At 39.9% G+C, this 11,279-nt stretch overlaps 1 long non-coding RNA gene across 1 annotated transcript in view; it reads left to right on the top strand.

Moving 5' to 3' along the window:
- The first annotated feature begins 7,193 nt into the window (after positions 1 to 7,193).
- The window catches only part of LOC116644914, a 4,715-nt gene continuing 629 nt past the window's right edge, over positions 7,194 to 11,279 (top strand). Inside the window, exons 1-2 of the long non-coding RNA XR_004301853.1 lie at positions 7,194 to 7,368; positions 10,841 to 10,961. This is a non-coding gene — a long non-coding RNA (uncharacterized LOC116644914). The remainder of the gene's footprint in view (positions 7,369 to 10,840; positions 10,962 to 11,279) is intronic.

Raw genomic sequence — 11,279 nt, 5'->3', positions numbered from 1 at the left:
AAAATCGTCTCCTTTTGTCTGTTTTGGATTAGAAACATTTAGAATGATTCTTCCTCGTTTAATCCCAAGAGTTTCCAGTATCTCTGTTTGCACACTGAGGTGGAACCCCTCAGCGAGGCCCGCTCTCACAGAGTTGGCCTGCCCTCCCAATTAGAGACCCATGCTTCCCCAGGCACATGGTGTCTGTATTGTTCATGTCTTTTGAAGCATTGCACAGTGTTTAGTGTGGTACTTAGCACACAGCAGGTGCTCCATGTTGCCAATGACCAGCATTTACACACTTCCCACACTGACGGACAAAATGGAGAGTTGTCATACAATCTCTTTCTGCTTGTTCTTCCTGCTCAGTCTGGATATTTGCGTGATCCAGTCAACCTTGAATTTCCACTCCTTAAATCTCTATCAACAGATTTCCTAGATTATCTTTATAAGCTTTGTCATTTGGGGCAAGTCACTAAGTATTACTCTAGACCTCAGTTTTCTTGTCTATAAAACAAGAGATTTGAACAGGATGATTTCTAAGTATTCTCTAGATTAAAATTTCATGGTATCTAAGGGCAGACCAGGTAGCTCCCTTAAACTGGATGTCCCACTGGCATATTTAATTCAACAAGTCCAAAACCTTTTCCCCTCCAACATCTTCTTCTTGTCCTGATTTCCTTTGATAGAATTTCAAGCTTTTTCCCTTTTGAATCCTCCTTCTCCTGTGTATTCATATCCAATCAGAAGCATGGCCCCTTGTCTAACTGTACTTCCTTGCCAGTTATACACACTTCCTTCCCATTAACAATAAGACTGTCTGATTTGAGACATCATGATTTCTTTCAATGGACTATTCATCTTCCTGTCTGTCATTTCTTTCGCATTGAAAATGTCTCTATGCATTGCCACTGGACCATATCTCCAAATGATTAGAGTTTCCTTTTGTGGATTTCTATTAGCTACCTGGTTAAGTTGATGAATATTTGTATGCACTATCCTTTGTAACAATATCCCAAACTACCTTTCCAGGTATTTGCTTCCTCTTCTCAGTGTTTCCAGTGCTCTAGCCAAATAATACTCTATGCTGTTCCATAACAGCATTTCCTTATGCCAGGACTTGACCTGTGCCACTTACTCCAACTGAAGCTTTCCGTCATTATCTTCATATGGGAATTTGTGTACTTATCTCTCTTACAAGCTTATATATACCCTAAGTACTATTATTGTGTCATATTCATCTTTTTATTCTTTGAGAATTCTTTCTTAGTATCATGTACATAGAAATTCAGGAAGGATTTGTTGAAGGAAATTGAATTTAAGTTTAAATGTTTGGGTGAATGATTATTTGGTTGCAATTAATAGATACCCACTGAAAATAGTTTAAGTAGAGAAGAACTTTCTGAATAAGAGTATATCATAGACCCCTTGGGTAGACATATTTCTCTGCTTCCAATGGTGTATATGTTTCATTATTTCTTTTCTTTTTCTCTCTCCAGACTATCAGTTTCTCTAAACCCAGGATAATATAACCTGAGTGAAAGTGTCCTTGTTCAAACCTCCAGCTAAAGTCTCTGTGTTCCAAACCAAATTCTCATAAAGAAATTTGATTAGCTCTTCGGCTCAGGTGTCTGTCTAACCCTGGCCCAGTAAACTTTGAACAGGGGATATAGTCTGACTTAGCCAGCTGTCCTCTCATTAAAGACATTTGAAGCAAACTCTGAGAAGGGGACCAGAGGCAGGGCAGTGGATCACTGTTAGCTATCAGAGAAAGATGACATGGGTTAGCGTATACCTTAGGAAGAGCCAGTCCAGTGTTGAAGAATCTAAATTTTGACCGTGTATATATACAGGCTCTCAGAATTTTTCTAAACTTCATGTAGACCTGCAAAGAGACTACAGCACCTCTATCTTCTATATGACCTACTGGGCCTTTCTGCCTTGTTCTGCATGGTACATTGTATCATTGTCCTAAATTATTTGCTTATAGGAGAGGTATGTCTCCAAAAGACTTAATGTGCTATTTGTACTTGTTTGAAAAAAAGAGGCACCAGCCTGGATTGTAAGAGATTATGACTGTTTGAGATTGAAAACAACCTTGCAGTCCCAATCTTCTATAAAAAGAAGTCCGAAAAAGCTCTGTAGCTCCCCCAAAAGGCACATGTCCAATGCTGTCTTCGTATGTGGCCAAGAATCATCATGAGAAATAAGACCCTTCCAGAAAAGGGAGACAAGATGCCAGGGAGCAGATCCAGGGCTTAATCAAGGAGCATTCTCTGTGCCCAGGGACGTGGTGCTCACAAAGTGTGACTAGCACAATTTCAGAATTGCTCAGTGACTGCTGTGTTCCTCTTGTTTTTCCCTTTCTTGGCAAGACTGTTTATTGTAGTTATTTTGTCCTTTATACAACCATGTGTGTGTGTGAGAAGGGAGCAAATAGTTTGTTTTAACTTTGTAATCTCTGGATTGAAGGACCCCCATCTAGCCCTGATATAGATAATACTATAAGATTTTGGACATTGAACCTTTGCTATGACTGGCTTGGAGTGGATTTAGGAGTATCTTCCTTGGAGAAGGGGGGGTGTATTTTATTCAAGGAAAGGATAGAAACAAAAATTTGTGGCTAGACAGTAGAATGAGCAAGTAGTCATCTAGGAAGCACTATGGTTTCTAATTATTTACTACCATTCCATATCAGAAGATAATTTCTCCCCACATTTGGTGTGCTAGGCTTGGCCATGTGTCAATCAAATGAGAGTAGGATCAACATAATTCACTGCTGCCGAGAAGCTTTAAATGGTATCTCATAGGTCCACCACTGTTCTTTTTTTCTCTGGATGTCCTGGATAGGAGTTTCTTCTTCAGATTGGGTCCTGAAATGAAGGCATCAGGAGCATAGCCATTGTCAATCTGTGTAGGACAGGCAGTTTGTATGAGTGAGAAATAAACATTAGTTGCTGCAAGCCATTGAGATTTGGGAATTTTTCCTATTGCAGTGTAAAAGTTGATGGTACCAGCTGGTTTATGAAGTAGCTTATAAAATACTTCATAAAGGTGATATCTCCTCTCGATTTGCCACTTAAAGGAGTAAGAGATGAAGCAATAGAGTTACTCCGTAGTTTTAGATTTATTTTATTCCTTCCTCTTCCTTCTTTGTTACTCCCTCCCTCCCTCCCTCCTTCCCTCCCTCCCTCCCTCCTTTCCTTCTTTAAGTGCTGGTACCATTAAAAAAAACTCATTAAGAAAACCAGTACATAATCTAACAGTTGAACTGTTCTGGAAGTGGGGGAGGGGAGCTGGGCAGGTGAGGACTGAACATTTGTCCCTTGCTTCCTCACTGACCTCTCCCTGCATTTGATATGCTTGAGGTATACCTTTTAAGTCCCTTCAGGGTAAAGTATAAAGGAGATTTAAGGTCCAAGAAAGGAAAGTAATGTGTACACATCCTCACAACTTTTTTTTTTTGTGAGCCAGATGGGAGGCCATGAAGTGCAGTAGACTTTGGAATATGGGTTTGAATCTCTGCTCTGCTACCTATTAAATGTGACCTTGGGTTGCCTCCTCAACATCTCTATATCTCTGTTCCTTCGTCTGTAAAATGAGGACACCAAACCTGCCTCCTGCAGCTGTCGGGAGGCTTCAATGCAACAGTGTGTTTGCATGAAAAGTATTATTATTTCTTGCTCCTTGTTCTTGATCTTGTTCTCTTTCCAACACACAATGCTTCACCAGAATCTTGGAAATTTAATCAGAAAAATAATCTTGAGATCACTTATTCCTCATCTTTATTTCATAAAGGTGGGCACTGGCTTGTCCATGGTCACATTGCTAGAACCCGAACCTGGGTCTCCTGTTCTCCATATGTATCAAACTGCTAGTGGATATGTCTGAGGCTCTAAAGGTCTCTGGGTTATTGGTTTGCATGAAACCTCATTGTAGTTACTGAAAGTTCCTCCTTCTGTTGGAGTGAGCAACTTTCTTCATTCCTCTGACGTTCCAGGACTGAAGTGTTTCCACTTAGCTCAGCAGAACCCAGCAAAGCATATCAGAAGCTAAGAAAACCATACTTTGGGGTTCAATCTGTAATTGATTTTGAAGCACCATAAAATGCTAGGGTGAAAGAGCCAGTTCCCCGTTTCCCTGAAGACTTTTCCTGCCCAAATGATGGACAGTTGGTGCTATACAATGAGGGGACAGAGAGTAGCCACTTAAAGAATAGCCACCACATCTTTTCTCTGTGTTACCTCCAGAAAATGGATGTGCCTTTAACATTGAAGATTCCCCTGCCAGCAACAACAGGGCCTGGGAAAGAAACCTGCTGAGCAGCGCAGCTCTGCTTGTCAGCGTTTATATTAAAAGGGTGCATGACTTACATGACTTGGGTCCCAGGTGTGTCTCTGAACTGCAAGGCTTCATAGTCATGTAACAGCAAGATTTTACTCCCAAGGCAGAAAGCAGCCGCATTTGGGTGTGACCAGTTAGGCATCACTTTGGCATTTCCCAACTTGCCATTTTAGTAAAGCCCTTTGGGGCTGAGAACTTCGTTCAGAATAAAGCCACTTAAATCCCAGATTCACTAGAGGATGCAGCCTCGGCCTGCTGGATCGTGGGATGTTTCTCTCCACCGGACGTAGCACAACACCCAGAAACGTAGGGAAGCCCTGGGCTGAGTGCTGCCTTGAAGACCTTCCACGGCCAAGTTCGTCTGTTGAAGTGCAGGGGATTTTTAGGCATTTTCTTCTAGTTTCATATCAGTCATTCTAGTACTAAAATGGGATTGAATATCTGGCATGGAAATACAGGCCTAATTGATTCTTTTTTTTTTTTAAGATTTTATTTATTTATTTGACAGAGAGAGACACAGCGAGAGAGGGAACACAAGCAGGGGGAGTGGGAGAGGGAGAAGCAGGCTTCCCGCGGAGCAGGGAGCCCGATGCGGGGCTTGATCCCAAGATCCTGGGATCATGACCTGAGCCGAAGGCAGATGCGTAATGACTGAGCCACCCAGGCACCCCCAGGCCTAATTGATTCTTTCGTTCCATTTTGAAAACTGGCTGGGATCCTGATAACTGCTTGGTTATCTTCCCCTAGAATCAGAGACACTTAGCTGGCACACTTGGGCTGGAGTGATGTGTTTGCCCCGCTGGCTCTTGGAACAGAGAGAGAATGCTGGGCCTGGGGATGAGATGGTGTGGGGTGGTATGGGGCCCTGCCCATGCTAGTATAGGTCGTGCAATTGAACGAGGACAGTGGCATGATGTTCCTCTTTTCTGGGGCCTTGCTGGCATCTCCAGTGATGAATGGTTTCCCTCAGGTTATCTGTCATCTTAACTTTGACCTCCATGGGTGAGGAAACTTTGTTTAGATTCCAAGCTGTGGCAAAGAGATGGGAATGGACAGCCTTAAAGGAAGTCAAGATTGCCAAGTTCCGCATTACAAGCAGGTATCAGTGCTTGCAGAGAAAGCCTAATAATAATTCTGGAAGAGTTCCAATACTCTTTTGTTTAACTTTGCTATTGAACTTACCTCAATAAGCCTTTGTCTCCTCTTTGGAAAATATGAGAAAATATTCATACCTCATTACTGGTTCTATCTGATAGACAGAGTGGGTTTAATAATTATTAGCTCCCTTCACACTTTACAAAATCAAAATGATCACAGAAGGCTCAACTGAACGGATATTGGAAGGTACCTTGTAACTATTTTTAGGTTGCCTTTCTTTTTTTATTGTCTTTGCCCTATTTTACTTCAGCATTATTTTACAATATAATATGCTTTTTAAAATGTTCTTTCACATAGCATCATTTGCTTTCACAATATAGTAGTACAGCCCCACTGTCTAGCAGTTCTACTCTGAGTGCATTAAGACCCACAGCGCAGAGGATGTGAAAGCTCTGACGGCTTTACCTGGGAGTCTATTCGTGCTGTATCAGATGTTACAGAGATGTGGGGCCCAGGCAGCTGCAGGGTTAGTGTGCTAGACAACGTGGTGGGAGATCATAGGGACTGTGGGCCATGGGGTATTGTTCATAGTCTAGAGTTTCACTGAAACTGAGTTTCTCAGTATAGGGTTGGAGAACACCAACAGAATCACATATGTTCAATTTTTTTTTAATGTCATTTCCATGGACATGTTAAATTAGAGTAGCCTCCGTGGATGAATCCCAGGAATCTGATTTTTCTTTTTAACAATGAATATGATTCTTGTGAATAAGGTTTGAGAAAGAGTATGTACATCATATTGACATAAGAAGTGAGGATCCATTTGTTAATTTCCTAAATTACTGGATTGGCTGCCTTTGGCTAAAAAAACAGTATAGTACTGGTATATAGTATACAGTATAGTATAGTGAAGTGGGGTTATGTCAGAGGAGGAATAAGAATTTGCCTGGTAAAAATGGTACATTTTCCTGGCATTGCAAATTTTTTTCAAGGATTTTGGAGAAATGTGAAGGAATTTACAATAGTATTTTATGTTTTTCAAAATGAATACTTCATGGAGCAGAATATGTGATTTACATGACTTAAATAAAAATGACTTCAAAGAAATATCAAGATGTGACGAGCTTTTTTAGACTTCTCCCCAGACATCCTGGTGTACCCACTCACCTCCTCCTTTAAGGACACGTTGCAGATAGAGTCAGACCCACTCTTAGAGGAGATTTGGATGACAGCACCAGAAGTAACAGTAAATGATCTTTTGAAACGTACAGCAAAACTTCTATTAATGAAAACACTCAGTTTTCCACACCTTGCTTATTAGAAAGGCAAATATCAGGTGCTCAAATCAATAACAGATTCTTAAAATTTAACTTTTTGAGTATGCCTAGGAGACAGCGAGATTCAATCCAGTATCATCTGTCTTCTACATCTGTGGCATTTCCCAAAGGTAGCGGCTCCTGCAGATGATTCTGGAGATGTGCAGACTCCTCATTTAAACTGGAAGGCTCTCTCTCTCTCTCTTCAACTGGGAATCCTTCACCAAGTTTTTGGGGTCTCTTAAGTAATTTTAAACGATCCCCTCCATTTTGAAGAGATCGTGTTAAATGTCAATCTGATGTCTCTCCACTCACTTTCATAGTTTCTCTCATCTGCACAGTAGAGCACAGCCCACCTAGGATTATATGTGCTATTGCCCTGTCCTTACCTTTCTAGGCTCACTTTCCATTGGTGTCTTCTGTGTCCATGTGGTCTCACTGTGCTACCATTTGCAGAGCCTCAAATATACCGTGTGCTTTCGTGGTTTGTTCCCACTGCAGGGGCTGGTCCCCACCTGGTGAAACTTTCTCATCAGTAAACTCAAAGTGCCTTCCCTCTGAAGCTTTTCTGGTGCCATCCTCCCACCCCTGGATGTTGGTAGTATCTCTTGCTACTTGTCCCCATGACACGGTAAGAATGACTGTTTCACAGAAATAAACACTCTGTATTCTAAATATTTACTACTAAGTAACACCTATCTTGCTACAAGTTTCCTGAAGGCATTATTACATAGAATTCACCCTTCTATTATTAACAGTGAGTCCAGGGACTAGCATTTAAGAGATGCCCCAAAATATTGACTTAATAAAAATTGAAATGTGCTAATAATTTTAAATCTACACATAGAGGAGATCGAATTTCATGTTATTAAATTATAAGGCAGACATGGTCTTTCGGAAACAGACTGACTTAGGTTTTTGTTTTTGTTTTATTTAAGGAGAGAGATTGAGGGGTGCCTGGGTGGTTCAGATGCTTAAGCGCCTGCCTTCGGCTCAGGTCATGATCTCAGGGTCCTGGGATTGAGCCCCGCGTCGCAGGGAGCCTGCTTCTCCCTCTCCCGCTCCCCCTGCTCGTGCTTTCTCTCTCTCTGTCAAATAAATAAATAAAATCTTTTAAAAAAGGGAGAGAGATTGAGAGAATGAGTGGGAGAAAGGGCAGAGGGAGGAGCAGACTCCCTGCAAAGCAGGGAGCCTGACTTGGGACATGATCCCAGGACTCTGGGACCATGACCTGAGTTGAAGACAGACGCTTAACCACCTGCACCACCCATGCACGCAAACTGACTTAGGTTTTAATTTTACATTTTCTGAACACTAGCTTTGTGATTTGAGGGACCTAATTAACCTTTCTGAGTCTGTTTCCTTATCTATAAAAATTTTAAAAATAATACATACTTCATACACTTTATAGTGAAGATTAATAACATACTTTTAAAATCTAACATAATATTTGCCACACTAGTCAAGAAATGCTAGTTTCTTTCCTTCCCCTTTCCAAAGGCTTGAATTTAAAAAAAAGATTTTTTGTTTGTTTAATCCCAAGTCAACCAGAAAATTAAATTAAATAGAAACCCAAACCCCTAATTCTCTAAACATTGTGGTTAATTGCTATTGCTATGTTCTAATAAACAGCAAAGGCCAAGGGCCTATGTTTGTGCTGACATGGAGTTGGAACTGTTAAGTGCCAGACCAAAGTTCTTTATGATACACAGGAGCATCCTTATCCACTGTCCAGCAAACTTCTCATATTTTCTGTAATCTGGCCCAGATCCCAGAGCTCACAAAGTAGGTAAAATAATTAAGCCTGTGAGAAATTGGTAATATTTCAACTGTATCCATGTAAAAATGACTTTGCACAGCTGGCTTGGTAACTGTGATACACTGGGAAATTTCTTCATCCAACATGTTTCTGAACCCACTTCCACCATAGGGACAGGAAGAGCCAGTCAGAATGGAATGACATTAATCTTGACCATGTGAGAACACCAGGTCGTTCAGAAGTTGGAAATTCTCCACACACAGGCACTTAAATTACTTTGCTTATGGGTTAGCAGAGGCTGTATTCTGGTCTGTTTCATTTTTAAACAGAGAAACTTTATGTATCCAAGGGATATATGAATTTCCAAGGATTCTCTGACCACGTTGTTTTCTTGATGGGGTTGGAAACTTGTGTGAGAACCTCAGACACGTAGGACCCACTTGAAATAGGAGCTCTGGGCTCTGAGCCTTAGTTGGAAAGCTGAATACTTAGGTCGTTATACATCCAGGGACTAGTAACTTGGTGAGATTGTTTGGAAGTAATGGGCTTTTATTTTAAAGAAAAGACTGGCAATGTTTTTGCGAATGAGGGTTATGAACAATCTAGGTAAGCTATAAACTGTCAAAAAAAATTGCTAAGCTAAGATTTAACTAAAGGAAATGAAGACAATAGAAATGGGAAGATGATCAAAAAAGATATATTAACTTGTCATTTCAGCCCAAACATTTTGATCCTGACATTTGGGCCTCATGGCAATTTTGAACCAAGGTTTTTCTTATGGATTGGTTAAGAAGTGAATACAAATGGAATGTGAGCTACTATTATATGGTGCTAGAGAGTGACAGAGGCATGGTCCAAGTGCCAGAAACTTCATTATGCACTGAAAGCTGATTTCTCATAATGCAGGAGAAGCTGGGACTTCAACTTCAAAGACCTTCTTTGTGGAGACTTAGACTATATAAGGGACCTTGCCCCCACATTGTGCATGCTCCACCAAAAATGAGAAAAGCGCTTCCAACTTGATTTGTTACTTAATGTAAAAAAAAAACAAAAACAAAAACAAAGTGACTTGTTGACCATATAAACTTGTCTCAGGTATCGCATGTTTTATTTATATACTTTTCTGATGATGATGATTTTTTTCTACAAGGAACTGAGGAGTGCTTCCTATTGAGAAATTTTTATGTTTGTCTTGCCAGTAACTCTTTGAGTTTAAATTTAGTTATAATTAAACATTGGGAAGAAAAGGAGAAAGGATTAAACCAGCCTGAAAACTCTTTGCTGCTTTGCAGCTGACTCTAAGCAAGGTTTTACTCTCAAGTGATCTCCTAGGTATGGTGTCTCTTGTAACATATGTGCTGTTGGTTTCATTTTATCAAACAGTAGCATCTATCTCTTTCTTTCCACTTTACATCTCTAGCAGCTTTACATTCATAAAATCATAAAACAAAACACTGAGCTGAGGCAAAAGGGGGCTGTTTCTACACATGCCCCTCCCTATACTTCCATCATGGACAGGAAAATTTCTCTTATATTTATTTATTATAAAATTGCAACACATATGCAAAATAAAAAATATTAGAGAAGTCTTAAAATGAAAAATTAATATCTCCTCCTTCCACCAACTATAGGCTCAGTCACAAGAGGCAACAATTTTTTCCTCTTTCTAATCTTGTTTTCTATGGTTATATTCACAACACTAAATTACATATGTGAAACTCAATTTGTTAATTTGTCAATCTTAGGCCTTATCTATTTACTCTCGAATAAAGAAGGATGGAAAACGTAGTCTGATTTCCATCTCTTCTTTTATTCTCCATCTGTTGTTATTTTTTTACCCTGTTCTTCTGGGGCTTAACTTTACAACTGTTAAACAATACACATAAATGTGTTTCTTGACCCATCAACTCGAGGCAGAACTATTGACCTCACACTGTTTTAGATGAAGAAATAAATGCATGAGTGTCTCCTATTTCTCTTCCTCCATCTTTCCCTCCCAACCTTGGTTGGTTTTACCTTTGATTTTTCATTGCCAAAATTTATTTCATGCATTCTTCTCTGTAACTATAATGAAACTTTCTACTTCAAACTGATTAAAAACCAATAAGTAGTGTTTCAATAATTTGTATTGCAAGAACCAATAGTGTGATTATGCTCATAAAGAAAAAAATATAGTCCCATGTTATTGAGCTCTTCGACCAATTAACAATGTTACATGTTTCAAAGTCAAATGGAGAGTTTCTTGCTCTATACACCATAATTGGTGTAAAGTCATGCCAAATCTTATTTAACTTCATATTTGGGCCATACTTTCTTGCACAGCTTTTTGTCTTTTTTCACACAGGGTGAAAACAATTTGCCTAAGGTATTACATAGACACTCCATTAACAATTGCACTGATTACAATCCCATCCTGCTTTCTGGCTTTGGCATCAGGTGGAACTGCTGGGCACCACCAAGAGAAGGTAGCTGCCTCCCCCAGTGTCACTGATGTCTGTGCATCTTCAGGATACAGTCTTCTCTGTTGGGGTTTATTCATCAATATCATCCCATCTACATCCTTTCTTTCTAGGAACTTACCACAAGTTCTAATTGATTGATTGTCTTCTATTAGTCTAGATTGTACAAAGAAAGAAAATCGATAGGATGTCTATATCTGTATCTTTGTCTATGTCTATATATTTATATCCCTCTCTGCTCTCTGCTTTCCTTCCTTAGTCTTCTTTCCTTAGTCTCCTTTCTTTCTTTCTTTCTTTCTTTCTTTCTTTCTTTCTTTCTTTCTT

This window comes from Phoca vitulina, unplaced genomic scaffold, assembly GCF_004348235.1.
Source record: "Phoca vitulina isolate PV1807 unplaced genomic scaffold, GSC_HSeal_1.0 scaffold1, whole genome shotgun sequence".
NCBI lineage: Eukaryota > Metazoa > Chordata > Mammalia > Carnivora > Phocidae > Phoca > Phoca vitulina.
Note: the sequence above shows the minus strand (reverse complement) of the source record. Positions and strands in the feature narration are given on the sequence as shown.